The following is a 12,862-nucleotide window of genomic DNA, read 5'->3' as shown; positions in this document are numbered from 1 at the left end:
TAAATATAAGACATTAAATTTGCCATAAATACCATGGGTCTGTGATCACCTTAAAGAATAAAGGAAGAACCACTCGGTGGCGTGGAGGGCAAATAGAAGCGATTGGAGCCTTCAATTCGACCATGATACCATGATGAACAACGGAAATGCATTATATATCCAGTAATAAAGAGTTCGAATCCCATTAGAACTTTTATAGTTTGTATTTGTATTTGTAGCACACTTGTGGGGCCCTCCTTAGCCGTGCGGTAAAACGCGCGGCTACAAAGCAAGACCATGCTGAGGGTGGCTGGGTTCGATTCCCGGTGCCGGTCTAGGAAATTTTCGGATTGGAAATTGTCTCGACTTCCCTGGGCATAAAAGTATCATCGTGCTAGCCTCATGATATACGAATGCAAAAATGGTAACCTGGCTTAGAAACCTCGTAGTTAATAACTGTGGAAGTGGTTAATGAACACTAAGCTGCGAGGCGGCTCTGTCCCAGTATGGGGATGTAATGCCAATAAGAAGAAGATTTGTAGCACTCACACCCTTTTTTCAAATTACTTATTTTCCCATCATGATTGCAAAATTTGTGGCACCCAAGTCGAAGCAGTCTGTCCTCGATCTGTGATTTTGAACTTTAGGAAAGCTTTGACTGGAACTTGTTAGAAAAGATGACACTTGAAAATAATTCTCCCTTTGTTGCTTCGGTACTTTACTAGAACTAAGCAAAAAATATTCAAACACCATAAATATGCAAATGAAACTCATCATTAATTCATATTGTTTCGAATCTACGTTGACTGCCAGGTTTGAATTTCGATGAATTTCACTATTTCTTTGATATACTTCCAGTGCCCGTTCGTTGCCACCGTGTCCGTTCAATTTGACAAATTGGAATTCCTCCGCATTCAATTACCATTCACTAACGCAACGAAACATGGGAGAGAGCTTCCGTTCTTATCTTATCACTCTCTATGCCTCGACCATTATATCAACTTCAATACAGTCACTTCATTCAACCTTATAGTAAACACCCAACAAGAATGGTTTCGAAAGAATGTGAATCCTGAAACCGAGGTACAATGAGTAAAGCTTCCATTTGGTTGCAATCTAGATGCCGGTTCCTTTTACAACATAATTAATTTTCCAATGACTCATACACACAAATTTGGCACACCCGATTCAACCGGAACGGACGAAAATTCACTTTACGACGCAAGACACGCGCAAATACACGTGCGCACTGCGAAAGACGACCGATCAACTAACTGACTTGAACTGCTTGGACTTAAACGCAAGGGGTGTGCGCCACACAACACAACAAGACTTGTAGACTTGTTGAATCGAAGGCACTCCAGCAGGGGATTCAAAACGACGACGATACCCCGCTCAGTATGGCCTGTCATGATTGCTCCTGCCGCACAACAGCCGCAACCATGCGGGCTTGTGTTAACTTTAACTAACAAATACTCAAAAAGTTGCTTTTAACCGAGGGGGCAATCAAGAAAGAATATTACACTAAGAGTGCGACAGAACTGGTAGTGGTAGTCAGCGGTTCTCAACCATAATTGCACGGTGTCAACTGATTGTTCAAAAAACGTTCATCAACGTGATCTGCAATGAAAACCCCTGTTTAAAATTCTTCTGTCAGTTTAGTAGTTGTACTAAGTAGACGCTAGACCTCCACTGCATCTTTGAGATTCCCCCACGTACACATACTAACTACGTTTCTTCGACTTTGTTTTGCTTCGCCCCATTCGCGCCTCTGTTCCCTTTCACTCGGAGACTGAAGCAAATTCTACACCATCGGAACTCGAACGGAGTCCAACTTTAGATTGGAATGTACCCAAAAACGATTAATTCAACGTAAAGGAGCATCAAAAATTTATGTGCGGCGAGGCAACGCCGGGGATTGTAAGTTTGTCACCGCGCGCGGCCACGATGGTGTGACAAATGTGCACCGAGTGGAATTCGTTTTCCAACGACGCGACGGGAGAACGCAACGCAGCGCAGCTGAGTCGAGACTGTAGAGATCTTGTTATATCGGTGAGAAATGCAGTCCTAATATCTATGAAGTTGAATATGCGCCGCATCGCCCGCGCGTTCGATAAATTGACGCATCGCCGTTACAGTCGCTGCCGCCGGTGTTGTTGCCGTGAAGAATAATGGTAATTTGTGTTTATAATTCATTTGCACACTGACAGTGGATAGCGTTGGACTAATGGATGGAACAATGTGGGTGGGTGGATTCTGGGAGCTGGTTTTTATATTGCTTACCCCGATATGAATCAGATTCGTGTATCAGAGCGTTACAAGGTGCGCAATTGGTAAAGAGTTCGCGATGAAACTTACCTGAAAGAGAGAAAAAAGATAATTTTATTAGATAAATGGTTGATAATAAAAAAAATGGAAATGAAATATAACTCTTTTATGGTACAAAGTAGTTGGCCGGAGTTTAATGTGGTTGTTAATTATAAATATATTACTTCCGAAGTGTTTACTATAATAGTTATTAGCATTTCGCATATTAGTTATTAAATGATCCAAACAATTTTGTGAAAGACCAGCAATATTTCAATAAAAAAAAATTATCCCAAAATTGTGTACTTCCATCTAAAATTCCCTAGGCTGGCGAAGTAGGTTCTCTTCCCATATCCTGACTGAAACGCGTGTTGCCGGAAACCCAGCTTTTCGCTTGCTTCCAACTTTCGTCGCAGACGGGCAACCTCTTCTGGACCTTACAGGACTGGACTGATGGTTCGTTCAAGTCCGATGAGTGTTCTTCATTCCGAAGGCAGGAAACAAATGACACAATCAACCCCAAAGCATTATCTGCCTGATAAGTTTATTTTCTGTAATGCCCATGCGAATACATCAATAACAAAATTATGAAAGTATTTTCAATTCGCTTATCAAAGTGGAAAATCTACGATCTTAGCTCTACTAACGTTAGTTCAAAAGATAGAACACTATTTTCAAGACTAAAGAAATTGCTCTTGTAGCATTTTTTATAATCGAGTACGCTAACGCTTCTTAATCGACTATAGGGTCAGGGTAAAGATGCAGGTTTTATTGTCTTTCCAGCCAAAACAGATAACAGCGTCAATGAGCAATGTTGAGGAGAAAATATTTTCAAATATTTGACCCATGCATTTCTATCTGAGCTCTTGCTATGCTTCTTTTTATTGTTATTATTAGCAATACATCCCACTGTGGCATTGCTGCCTCGCAGTTGTTCATTAAGCACTTCCACAGTTGATAACTGCGAGGTTTCTAAGCCGCGTTACCATGTTTGCATTTGTATATCATGAGGCTAACACGATGATGTCCAGGGAAGTCAAAAAAATTTTCAAGCCAAACATTTTTTAGACCGGACCGGGAATCGAACCCAGCCATCTTCAGCATGGTATTGCTTTGAAATCGTGCATCTTACCGCACGGCTCAGAGAGGCCCCTCTGGGTCAGGCTCTTGCTATGCTAGCTAATCGAAACATCTCTTCAGAGCTTAGAGGATCACAAAACAACGAAAAAGCAACAAGAGGGTGTCCGCAAGGTGGCGTACCTTTTTCTTCGTTGTGGTCATGAGCTTTCAGATAGATTAGAAAAAAGAAACTTCGAAGAGATTGGATGTGTAGACGATGTTGTCATTACCGTACGAGCCAAATTCGAAATGTTATCGTGTAAAGAATGCAATGAGCAGCATTGGTGTCAAAAGAAACACATATGCATAAACTTATTTAAAACTTTGATAATTACGATCCATACAAAAATACTAAACTTTCCATACAGAAAGTGTTACGAGGAGGAGATTGGGGTTCCAAATCATCAAATTTAGCGTTACGTGTACTTACTTTTTACTTATGGATCCTGTACACCTCCGGTGGTGCAAAGGGCCGACTTGAAAGATCTCCATCCTGAGCGTTGCCCGGCTATCGTGATTAGTTAAATATATAAAACCATTCTTGGTTCCAGGATTGCGTACGCTTCCCTTGCCTGGTGGCCTAACGCTAACAAGGCTCTAGTCAGGGTTAAGCATAGCGAAACCCAACGCACCTCTTGCATAATCATAACTGCTGCATTTCAAAGTACACCCACTTTAGGCATCCAGGGCTTTATCTACCCCGGCTAGATCAATTCATAAAGCAGGAAGCAGAGAAATGTGATCTAAGTATATTAAATAACACAGTCGTAAATCCGAAAGTAGAGAATGATAGTGACTGCGTTAATGTTCAAGTGAGGGATGAAGGATATGTTCAAGTGAGGGATGAAGGATGCCTAGAAGGATATCCCTAGAAACCATGCGAATTTTTCCTAGAATTTCTAAAAATTGCCCAGAATCCTTAAAAGATCTCTAATGGACATCCAAAAAATTGTTGAATGTTCCATTAAGCAATCCTTCCTCTAAAACCGGATAAGGAAATATACACAATTCCTCGATACGGAATCTCCTAGAACTCCTGGTTAATCAATTTCACAAAATCCGGAATTCACGGAGAAAAATTTCTTCAAAAAACTTCTCAAATTTGTTATAGAATAATTCCTTAAAATACCTGCCATTTTTGAGGGAGGATTTCCTCATAATTCGAGAAGAAGGAATTCCCAAGAATTCTTGATAGAAGAATTGTCCAGAATATCTAGAGTGGAGTTGTAATACTCCAGGATCCTCGGGAGATGAATTACCGAAGAATCATGTGTTCGTGAGAAAGGAATTTGCTTAGAATCACACACCGCCAAAGATGGATTTAAGTACGCGTCTCTTGAATACCTCGAGTGCTTGCAAGTGCACCTCGAGCGTGATCCAAGTCTCATGTCCGTTTGTCAATCCTCCCCACAAACTCAATAATTTCCAGCTCACCACAGATAAGCAAGATTGTAAAGCATATTTTACATTGAATTGACCCGGCTCGCAGAAACTTTTTGGTGCACTTTTCTGTTTGGCGCCACTTTTACTCTGGAAAGATGCTGCCGTCGGTGAAAGATGTAGTAGACCAAGGCGACCGGTCGAATGTGATTTACATGATCCCATGCGAAAGATGCCCAGCTTGCTACGTAGGTATGACGTCAAACAAACTAAAAACGAGGATTTCCAGTCACCGCTCCTGTTCCAACAGACTGCAAAGCATGTGGGATCAAGGCAAAACTGCGGAGGACCAAGAGATAGCTAGCCTTCGGGAACGAACAGCGCTACTCGATCACTCCATCGTCAACCAGCACGTCTTTGCATTCGACCACACAGAAATATTAGACTGTAGTTTTAAGAAACAAAATTTACACATTCTCGAAACTTGTCACATTGTAAACACACAACACACAGTCAATAAACGTACAGACACAGACAATTTGAGCAGTACGTACGCCACCATACTACATACATTGAAAAATAAATAGATGTAGTTGAGCCGATCAACAGATAGGACAGCCATCACAACACAACTCGACACAACCAGAGTACAAGTGGCGCCAAATAGAAAAGTGTACCAAAAGTTTCTGCGAGCCTGGTCAATTCAAATTTCCGTCCTACCTCACACAAGACAGGGCAAAGTAAGTTTAATTGATCCAAAAAATGACCGCCTACACCGTGAGTGCTCCGGATAACGTTGTTTTTCTCGTTGTAGCGAATTGTGGTGACAAATAGGTCCTATGCTGAGGGCTAATGTGACAACAAAACGGATCATAGTTAGTAAGTACACTAAGCATAAAACATAAATACACCATAAATACATTCATTGTCCACAGACTCCTTGAAAAAGGCACAATACATGTGTCCGAAACGTCGGATGAAAACATAAAACCCCGTTTTTGATCCCAAAAGACTGAAAGCCAAAACCTCAAACGTCGCCATCTTAGACGAATCAATTAAGGAAGATATCTGCAAAAACATTTGTAAAACCAAATTATTACTTGGGATGGCTCTCCAAAAAGTTGTCTGAAATGTTCGTTGTTCCGTGAAACTTTCCAATTCAAATTACGTTTATACATCAAGCTTCCTACAAGACTTTGAGGACTTTGGAGCCTTTCGAGGCTCTTAAAAAGAGGCTTCTGAGCATGTCGCCCCCTTGAAAGGAGGTTTTTCGAAACTCGAAAAAAGAATTCTAAGCTTTTTAAAGAAGGCTTTCGAACTTCCTGAAAAAAAAACTTTCGAGCCACTTAAAGGAGGCCTTCGAGCTTCCTAAAACAAGGTTTCTGAACCTCTTGAAAGTATATTTTGAAGCCTCTTGAAAGGAGGCTTCCGAGCTCCTTGAAATAAGGTTTCTGAGCCTCTTGAAATACGACAAGCATCTTGAAATACGACTTCTAAGCATCTTGAAAGAAGAATTCTGAGCCTTTTAAAGGGAGGCTCTCGAGCCTCTTGAAGGGAGCCTTCCGAGCCATTTTAAATGAGGCTTCCGAGCCTCTTGAAGGGAGGATTCCAAGTTTTTGAAAGGAGGCTTGCGAACCTCTTGAAAGTATGATTACGAGCCTCTCGAAAGAAGGTTTCCGAGCCTATTGAAAGGAGGTCCTCCTGAAAGGCGACTTCTAAGCCTCTCTAAAGAAGAATCTCAAGTCTTTTTAAAGAAGGCTTCCGTCTAAGCCTCTTGAAAGTAGGCTTCCGAACCTTTTGAAGGGAGGCTTCCGAGCCTCTTGAAAGGAGGCTTCCGCGCCTCTTGAAATGAGGCTTCAGAGCGTCTTGAAAGGAGACTTCCGAGCCTCTTCAAAGGAGGCTTCCGCGCCTCTTGAAATGAGGCTACCGAGCCTTTTGAAAGGATTCCTATTGAAAGAAGGTCTCCGAGCATCTTGAAAGGAAACTTCCACGCGTCTTGAAAGAAGGATTCTGAGCCTTTTGAAAGGAGTCTTTCGAGTCTCTTGAAAGGAGACTTTCGAGCCTTTTGAAGGGAGTCTTTCGCAGGCATTGAAAACGTGAGTGAAGCGGACGAGCATTGATCTAATTCAATCATAGCATCCTACGCCAGTGAGTGAACATCCTTGCTCAGATGGATATCAAACAACGATTATGAACGATCGTTGCTGATTAAACAACGAGCAACAGAGTTCGCCAAGCCAAACTTGGTATGGTATCCAGGGAAGCTACGACTGGAGCATTTGTGTTACGCTTGCTCTACTAAAAAAAAACTAAACCATCAAGACACATCAGATGTTCTGCTTTATTCACCCTGCTTTCAAGTTGCTGGGATGGAACAGAGGAAGTATCACGCCTCCCATGCAGTGTATCAGAGTTCCATTCTCATAGCGGACTAAATTTTCCTAATGTCTGAAAAGATTTTTTCTAACAGCGTGTGGTAACAACACTCATTGTTAGGTTACCAAGTGATTGGCCTCGCTCAGATGTCTCCCATTGGTGAACGATGAAGATCTTTAAACTTTGAATCATCGAACGCCAAATTTCAGTGATCTAGAAAGTATCAGCGATTAGGCTGCAGTAGAGCATCAAGTTGGCATAAATTTAGTCGATTTTTACTCATGATCTGATTTTTTTCAATGCCTGGTCTTTCGAGCCTTTATAAAGGAGCCTTCGGAGCCTCTTAAAAGGAGACTTCCAAGCCTCATGGAAGGAGGCCTCCAAGCCTCTTAGAAGGAGGCTTCCAAACCTTTTGTAACGAAGCTTTCCAGAAAAAGGCCTTCATGTCTCTCAAATAGAGGTTTCGCCTTCTGGTTCTTGATTTAAATTCAGAAATATATTCCTTACATATTATTCAACATTTTGTCTCGATTATACATAGATTGCATTGAAGATTTCTAAAAGACATTTGTCCTTTTGATCTTTTATACCACAGCCCTTCATACACTGTGCTTGGGATAAGCAGGATTCGAAAGTCTTCGATTTACTGATCGCCATGCATATTATATACAATACAACATTTTAGAATCAAAATTTATCAGGACTTAATCAAAAAGTTTTTTATTGAAATTTTTATTCATCCGCCATTTACGCATTTACGTCCGAGGTTCCCCCTAAGGCCACCAAAGGTACCCTCAAGGTTACATGTGCAGGGTGGGTTAGGGACAAAAGGTCGAAAGACAAAAGGTCGAAAGGACAAAAGGTCGAAAGACAAAACGTCGAAAGACAAAAGGTCGAAGGGACAAATGGTCAAAAAGGACAAAAGGTCGAAAGAGACAAAAGGTCGAAATGACAAAACGTCGAAAAGGACCAAAGGTCGAAAGGACAAAACGTCGAACGGGACAAAAGGTCGAAAGAGACATAAGTTTGAAGTTGACAAGAAACTGACACGGGGAGAATCAATCTCGCACCAGAGTTACCCTACACAGTTAACAAAAACTCTACTCTTTTGTTTTTACAATTTTTAACAATTAAATAAAATTCATTCAATAAGTACCACTAATAGATGGATGTTTGAGTTTTCTAAATGTCGCTTCGATCAAATACACCGGCGTGTATTATACGCCGATATATTTTCAATGCGTGTGCCTGCGTGGCTGCGGCGTGCACTATTTTGACAGATCGAAATGACATTCAGAAAACCTTGATATTCATGTATTATTGACACTCACTGTGTTGCCGTGGGTAATTCCGACGGGCCTGAAAGGGTGGATGATGCGAACGCGACCGACCTAGGATGGGGCGAACGCGTTTCGTTTTGTTGTCGTTTAGCGTCGCCGCTGCACATACAGTACGGGACGGCCACAACAAGAGCAAAAAGGAATGAAGGAAGATGGTTTTTTCTCCATCGTATATGATATTTGTGTATGATTGTATAATTGTGAAAGATTGAATGTGAATTTGTTGAGTATTGTGAATATTGTAGTGAGGAAAAGTATGATGTATTATTGATGTAATTTGTGATTTGTAGATCGTTGCTGGTGCGAGTCATCGTTAGGTTTAGTTTCCACTGTGTTAGTCACCGTCTTTTGTACATTGTACTACCGTTACTTACCGTAAGTTTGATCCTCAAAAGTTTGTAGTTAGATTTGTTTATAATTGAAATTAATTGTTAATATAGAATCGTCCGCTAACCTACAGAGGTAGAGAGCAGAAAGAGGCTAGTTGCTGTGGGAGAAAACTAGATTGTATGTTTATTGTATTGTTTATATGTTTAATTATTAATGTAAAATATACTTTTAGTTGAGTTCGTTCACCAACCCACTTGAGATCGTTTTCTTGCACCCGGAGGGTGTAACACACTGGATGCATTTTATTTAATTGTCAAAAATAGTGAAAAACAACTCTCCATCGTTAAAAACAAGCTTTATTCATTTCTTATTAACAATCTTTTTTATCTCTATCAGATCTATCTAGATATTCATAACATTGTCTTATAGTAGTCTTATAGTAATTACTCCTTCTTTGAAAATTGCTCATTCTTCAACTTTGATTGATTAGACGAGTGCGTTATTTCTGCTTGAAGTTAAAAGCATTTCATAAATTCTTTTGGAATACACCCAACTTGTACTTGATTGACTGTTTGTCCTTTTCGACCTTTTGTCCCGTTCGACGTTCTGTGCCTTTCAACCTTTTGACCTTTCGACCTTTTGTCCTTTCGACCATCTGTCCCTTTCGACGTTTTGTCTTTTCGACCTTTTGTCCTTTCGACCTTTTGTCTTTTCGACCTTTTGTCTTTCGACCTTTTGTCCTTTCGACCTTTTGTATTTCGACCTTTTGTCATAGACTCTTACAGGGTTGTTACGGTGATTCTGAAATATTTTCCGCGCCAAATCCGCGCCGACTAAAATCAAATCCGCGCCATTTTCGCGCGACATGAAATCCATTCCGCGCCAAATCTGCGCGACTGAGAACTAAATTCTAAGCAAATACACGTGAAATATATTTTTTTATAATATTCTTATTAAATGACTAAACATTTTAACTGAAACTGACGTTGGGGGGGGGGGGGGGTGCATTGCTAAGAAAATGTATACCCCTTCTTGCTGATCCAACTTCCATAATTGATTAATAGATAAACTTGGCAAATAATAAAAAATCTGCCAAATCAAATTTCTTCTAAAGAATTATGCCAGCTTGTTGTAATTATTGATCACAAGACAAACTTGCGTAGTGATAAAGGAATTAAACAATCCAGCTCCGGTTTTAAACAAAACTTCTGTAAAACAATTATTTGAATTCGTATCAAGAAACAAATAATACAAAATCTAACATGGTTGCTCAAGCTCCGTTGATTTGACAGTCAGAATCCTGATTTTCAAGCGTAAATTTCTTCGGAAATTCCAGAGGAATATTTTCAGAAATTTCATTAAACTTTAGCAAAAATTAGTCCGTAATTTGTGTGTTCCTTCTTTTCAATTCTTGTAACAAGTTTCTCTAAGAGTTCATACATAAACTCCGACAACATTTCTAGTAAACATTATTTTTTTACCGTTTTTTTTATTATGACCGTACTGGAATTTCAGCCAAAATCTTTTAGAATATCTTCAAAGCCTTACGGAAATCTCTTCATGAATTCCTGCGGAAATCGCTTTAGAAATTTTTGCAGAAATTGAAGAAAATCCGCGGATACGTTTCCAAAAAAAAAAAAATTTTTCTTATTTTTCAGATTTCAAATGCTGCAAAAATCCTCTTTAGGCTGTGGAAATTTATTTACAAGGAGTTTATACAAAGATCTTCATATGGTTCTTGTGAAAAAATTCTTCGGGAGGTTTCTTTGTTTTATGTTGATAATCCTGTAAACATACCAACGGAGTTATCCAAAAATATCACAAAGAACCTTAAGAAATAACTTTTGGGAGTCATCTTCTGATTTTTTAACGACATTCTGTGGTAACACTTATTAACCTCCCGGGACTCGTTTCATCCTGGACAGCTCACGCAGTCCCGCCTGTGTTGTGAACGAGAAGCGTGCTTTTTTCGAACCTGTTGTACTTTTTACAACGGAGCAAGTCCCCGAAGGATAAAATGAGGCATCTGCATCAAATCAAAGAACATTTTTGTGTTTTCAATTGCTGTATAATTTATTCGTTCTAGATGAATGTTTTGAAAGCAATATAAAATGTTCCAACACTATTGAAGAATGGCAGCAGAATAAAAATTCCATAGAAAATTAGAAATTTTCCATAAACAATTAGGAAATTGCCAATTTAGAAATCAGGGTATGATTTATTTATTATCAGACTACGGCCGGAGTGGCCTGTGCTGCACATAAAAGTCTTCTCCATTCAGCTCGGTCCATGGCTGCACTTCGCCAACCACGCAGTCTGCGGAGGGACCGCAAATCGTCCTCCACCTGATCGATCCACCTTGCCCACTGTGCACCTCGCCTTCTTGTTCCCGTCGGATCGAAATCAGGGTATGAGCAATAATTAAATTTAAATTTTTCACAACTAAAACAAAATTTCTATAAACAATTAAGAATTTTCCAAAAAACAAAAATAAATAAGCATTTTTAAAAGCAAAAATAGCAATTATAAAAAAAAAATCCATAGAGAAATCAAAATGAAATGAAATGAAATCAAAAACGAAAAAAATACAAAATTTCCATTAAATTTTACAATTACAAAATTTACAACTACAAGAAATAATTGCTCAGAAACTGACGCTCGGAATTACAAAGAAATTGACAAGGTGAAAATGGGTGTCTATGTCCTTAAATAGACATGTTTTTTGATGTTTCAGAATGGATTAAAAATGGCAGCAAGTGGCGTCCCTTTCCTCATAACATTTGTTTAAAGAATGCTAAAGAGAATAATACATGCCATGCCGTTCAATCAGGGCTTGGACATATCCATATAATGTTAATTGCCTTCAAACGTAAGTTTTATTCTCAACAACATTTGCTAATAAATAATAATAGACCCCATCAGGAAAGACATGAAACAAATTTAAAAAACGAACAGTGGGTAATGTCTGTGACATAACCGCTAAGTGGACGTAGGACTTGACTTGACCATGCCTTTAACATACATAATATGTCCAAATTTCTCACATCAACTATTTTGGATAAATAATCGGCGTTGCATACCATTCCTTGGCAAAATCTTCTTATCAAACCGACACAGAAATCAAATCTACCTCGAACAAGAATCATCAAAAAAATTCACGAAGTATCTGTCCGGTCCTCGACAGTGGCAACCTTCCCACTGAAGGACTGCCTGAAATAAACCACAAGTTGGCTCAGTGGGGGATGTAGACTATATCTCAGCCCTTCCACTGAAGAGCTTTCTAATCCGTGCGATAGCGACTGAAAGAGAACATTATTTTTAACTCTTAGAGCTTTGAGAAAGGCTGTTTGCTTCGGCTAAGTGCAAAAAGTAAGAAAACGATCTTTTCAAATAACCGCGAATTTCTAGTGATGGTATTTAAAAAGACTGAATGCTCTGCGAGCGAATGCACTTTTCTTTTACTACTTAATTTTGAATCTTCTCTGCTTCCCAATTGGTGGGCCAATCAGCTAGTGTCTTGTATCCCGCTTCTTTGTCAGCCAAAGCGCCCTCATCATCAACGCGTTCGAGAAGGGCTTCTTCTTTTTTACGCTTGTTGCTCGCTGCTGGCGTCTATTTCTTAACGGGACTTTTCGCTTGATACATGCCAATAAGCCGGGCAAGCGAGCTTAGAATTGCAGTTCAGGTGGGAAGTAGGGTGTTCTTTTCTGCACTCAGGCAAATTGACTATCGAATATCATAATTCTGCCTTTTGGAAATTTGCCACAAGTTTTGGATTTGAAATTCAAAAGGACTCATTATGAAATAAATTTTCATGGTCAATACAAAATATAACATTTTCTTAAGGCTCATTTATGAAATCACAGTGAAGCATTATGAACGTTGTTCGCTGTATATTAAAAAATCCATAACCCTACCTTATGAAATGCAGAAGTAGCATTTGCAGGCCATAACCACGCCTTATGAAATTCGTAATTTTAATAAAGCATCTTAATCAATTCATAATGCAGCCTTCTGAAATTATTATTGCA

The 12,862-nt window shown here is 39.5% G+C and overlaps 1 protein-coding gene across 16 annotated transcripts in view; it reads right to left on the bottom strand.

The window, feature by feature from the left end:
- LOC134227627 (capping protein inhibiting regulator of actin dynamics) overlaps positions 1-12,862 on the bottom strand; it is a 477,592-nt gene that overhangs the window by 104,023 nt on the left and 360,707 nt on the right. The window lies entirely within an intron of this gene.

This window comes from Armigeres subalbatus, chromosome 3, assembly GCF_024139115.2.
Source record: "Armigeres subalbatus isolate Guangzhou_Male chromosome 3, GZ_Asu_2, whole genome shotgun sequence".
NCBI classification, from domain to species: Eukaryota; Metazoa; Arthropoda; class Insecta; order Diptera; family Culicidae; genus Armigeres; species Armigeres subalbatus.
This window is presented reverse-complemented; position numbering and strand designations above follow the sequence as displayed.